At 33.5% G+C, this 4,273-nt stretch overlaps 1 long non-coding RNA gene across 3 annotated transcripts; it reads right to left on the bottom strand.

The window, feature by feature from the left end:
* On the bottom strand, positions 1-3,516 carry LOC106452419. 3 transcript variants are annotated; one of them, XR_001289792.3, is made up of 4 exons: positions 2,736-3,469; positions 958-2,123; positions 616-710; positions 1-484 (listed from the first exon to the last, which is right to left on the bottom strand). It is a non-coding gene; the product is annotated as an uncharacterized LOC106452419 (long non-coding RNA). The 3 variants fall into 3 exon arrangements; XR_007325168.1 differs by having other exon boundaries at positions 616-2,123; positions 2,736-3,516; XR_007325169.1 differs by having other exon boundaries at positions 616-2,123; positions 2,743-3,516.
* Between the last annotated feature and the right edge of the window lie 757 nt (positions 3,517-4,273).

The following is a 4,273-nucleotide window of genomic DNA, read 5'->3' as shown; positions in this document are numbered from 1 at the left end:
TAATTAAATGTTTTCTTGTAGTGCAAGTTGCATAATAGATTGGAGTGATATGCAACTACAAAATAACAATCTATACTGTAAACTCAAAAGAGGAAACAAAAAATGTTACATATAGGACACCAAAAGAGGTCTTTGTATGCAGATTTATAACTATGACATAGCTCCCACTGTTGTAACATCAACTGCAATGTTATTAATCGGTCAATTGGTTATGGACGGCTCACCTGCACCCACTAGTCCTCGGAGATCTTGTCCACACTGAGCAATACCACGACGCCCCATCCACATATCACCCATCCCCACATCAACCGTCCACACAGAACCCATCCACGTACCAGCTATCCACACACCGCCTTGGTAGCAATCTGTTTCAGTTGATGGATCACACCAGCCCTGAGAGTATCCACACATACTAGAGCTGGTTTGTAGTCTTTCTTCTGATGATAATAAGCATGCTTTGTACTCGTTGTAGTTTTACCAACACCTAAACATTAATAGTCAACACAAGTTTCAATACTACCATTGTTATCGGAGCCTAACACAGACTCATTATCAGATTCTTGGCCTTCTTATAATACAAACAAAGAAAGAAGTCTAGTAAAGTTAAAGCTTTACCGCTTTGGGTTTCTTCTCCTTTGTATTATTTTGATGTTCTTGTCTTCATCGCTTTTGTTCTTGTTGTTATCTTTATCTTCTTTTCAAGTTTCTCCCTGAGTTTAGCTTAAGAATGAACTTTGGAAATGGTGTATTATTTATAATCTACTCATAAAAGAAAATTAAAATTGTGAACTATAGATAGCTTAAGAATCCAGTAATATTTGAAATCTAAGCATAAAAGAAAGCTTCAACTTTAAAAGCTTGAGAAGAACTTTTTAATCATTAATTGTAAAAGAAACTTTTTTGAATCGATGATTATTGAAAGTTAAGAACTTTAAACATGCTTACGGAGATACTGACCTTCCACGTCGGGGACTCTTGACTCCAATTATGAAGATCTCTCAAAGTAACCACATCCAGAGCCAGTCCCAAGCTTGTTAACTGTAACATCCGCGTCGCCGTCATCGGTGGAGGTCCGGCAGGAGAGGCGCCGACGAAACTCTCGCTTAGGGAGGGTGAAGAAGATGAAGATGACGTAACCTCCTCTCAACTTGCCGCAAGACATCATTGACGGGAGGGTAACGAAGATGAAGATGATCTCTCCATCCAACATATAGTGAGGAGAGAGGTTCTTGACCAATACCTGAATCAGGTTACTTTGAGGTTCTTCCACCGGAATCAGATTGGAGATAATGGTCGGTGCTTGAAATTGGAATGAGGTCTTAATTAGGGATGATTTTCTCCCACCGATTGAGAAAAATGAGAGAGTAGTGGAGTTTATGAGAAACTAGGGCTTTTGATTTTATTGCAGCGAAGATGAAAGGGGGAAGAGTGGTTTGGGTTGGATTGGTTATTGTCTTTATTAAAATGGAAACAGCGGAATCTTTAGCTGACTATGTGTTTTTCTTAGTTTGCTTTTAGTTTTGACAAGTTAAGTGTAGACAAAGGGTATGGCAATAAAATAACATCCAAAATGTGTGTGACAAGTTCTGCATTTTAACTATTGAATGAGTGATAAATGCAGTTCATTCTGTAATTACTTTTCCTCTGCATCTCTCCTGCTTCTGTCCTGGTGCAATTCAAAGTCTTAGTTCCACAAACAAAAATGCCTAAGTAATACCAAGTTCCAAACAAAATGGAAAACTTTGACAAAGTAATACCAAGTTAAACAAACATAGATAACAAAATAATACCAATCTTCACAAAGTTTGACAAACAAAAATAACATGAATACCGATTTTTACCAAGTTTAACAAAAGAAAATGAGACTTTCAAAATGTTTTCCATTTACAGAAAATATAATAAAATAATTACAATGAATTTGAGATACATAGTTTAACCATCCTTCTTGCCTCTTGTCACAATGGAACTTATTTTGAACCTTTTTTATAAAACGATCTTCGTTTGCTTCTACTTTCATTTTCTTCTTGTATTTGTTGACAGTGATTGATTTGTTATTTTTCATTGTTTTCTTTCTTTGCTCATTCCCAATATCCTTGTTTTTCTACCTTCACCACCACCGAATGCTGCACTCCATAGAAAAATGTAACAAGTATATCAAACTTAAGTCATCATTGCACAAAGTATTATTAAGTTATACAATCCAAATCTTTTTACTAAGTTGCACAAGGTTTTACAATTGCACCAAGTTTTACTAGGTTTTACCATTCTAGGTTTGTATATTCTCCTCTTTCAATGGGTAATTCATGGTTCGTTACTTCATTATCTTTTTCTGGATAAAGATTTGACTCGTTTCGTATTACGCTTGAGAAAGACACGGCTCCTCTCCAGTGATGAAAGGATGAAAGGAGATCGGTGGAATTGAGAGGAATAATTTGTTTCAGTAAAGAAATAAAAAAGGAGAAGAATGGGTAAAAACTACAACACTTGGTCGATTTTGGGAGATTTTGGAGAGAATGAGTGGGTTGACCCGATGGATATTGAATTGGATTGGATAATCCGGCTGGTTGGGTTGTAATTATTTATGTTTTGACTGGTTTTGTTGTCATTTACTCATTTTAGGATTTAAATAAAGATTAATGAAAATAGAAAATAGGGAAGAGTATATGGAATAATTTCTTGGGGGAGATGAATATATAAACATTTGATCCACCTAAACACTCAAACACTGAACTGACCATAAACCTCTATTGAGTCTTCGTGGATGGAGAAAGGGCATGTTACGTTTCTCTGGTGCACTCGTCACTGCCGCTAAGCTAGGAAGTGGATGTAGAGAAGAGGCGGAAGTAACTGGCCTCGTTGCTCCTGAAGTAAGATGAGTTTGATGCCTTCAGAAGGTATGCGTAAAGATTCTCGCAAGATTGTGACATACGAAAGGCAGGAATTTTCACAAGCACTTGGCAGAGCTTCAAGAGCACCGAAACAAGCACTCAAAAAGCGATTCCTATTAAACAATCAATCCACAAATAGCTTAGGGGATTGTGTTTTAATCTAAGTATACACCTAAACCCAAATTGACTTAGATGAGACTGGAAGATGCAAAGGAAGATTGAGCATTTTCGTGAAGAGAGATCTTACTTGACAAAAAGTTAGAAGAGAAAATCGAGTTAGAGAGTTATAGAACAATAGAAATAAATAGTTGACTGAGAGGAAGAGAGAAAATCTGTGATGTGGTCTGCGAAGAAATCATGTGGAAGAAACAAGATTAGGTTTATGAAAATTTTAAAGCTAAAATCATGTGGCTGTAGATTAAGAGACGGGCCTGGCAACTGGTTTAGTCGGGAAAATAATATTTTCTCCGTATCACAAGTGGTGTTTAGGGATTTTAATTAATTTTGTTTCATATTATGTGATGTTCTCGTTATTATAGATAAAATTTAATGTCATTAAAAAATTGTGACCAATTATAAAATATTGTATTTTTTTTTATTGGTTAAACTAATTTTATTTAATGTTATTTTTATGTAACCAAGATAAATTACATAAAATTTTGTACTTTTTTAATCTTTGTGTAAAAACTTTAAACACCAACTAAATTGATACAGAGAGAGTATATGGTTAGTTTCTAATTTATAGATATGTTAAATTTTATAATTAAATAAGGTAAAAATTAGTTTGCAAGGAATACAAAATACTATTTACTAAAATTATTAGTGATACTTGTGATGAAAATAGGTAAAGCATAATGAGTGAACTTAAAGATTTAGGTTTTGGAATTTCAATATTGTGTTTGGATATAGGGTTTGGGAGTTAAGTTTATAATTTGTAACTAGTATTTTTTTTAATATATTATAAATGCTAGATTTTTTTTTTTGTTATATTATGTTTGTTTTTCAAAAAGTTCTTATAAATATTGGATATTGTTGTTGACACATTATTTATTTTAAAAAAATAAAATAAATAACGTATCAACAACAAAATCCAATATTTATAAGAACTTTTTGAAAAACAAACCGAATATAACAAAAAAAAAACATTTATATTTTCTGATTAGAGAGCTATATTTTATGAAGAATAGCCAAAGTTTTGCAGTTCATGTGGATCAGACTATCGCCTAGTTACAGGGCCGTCTAACAGCACGTGAAAGTGGAGCAGTTGAACAGGGTCCGAGTAAAAATAAAAGAAAATTTAAGAATTTTTGTAAATAAATATATAAGTTATGATATAAAACTTTAACCTTTTAGATATATACTAAATTTAGAGTTTATAATTTCAA

Source organism: Brassica napus, chromosome C6 (assembly GCF_020379485.1).
Source record: "Brassica napus cultivar Da-Ae chromosome C6, Da-Ae, whole genome shotgun sequence".
Lineage (NCBI taxonomy): Eukaryota > Viridiplantae > Streptophyta > Magnoliopsida > Brassicales > Brassicaceae > Brassica > Brassica napus.
This window is presented reverse-complemented; position numbering and strand designations above follow the sequence as displayed.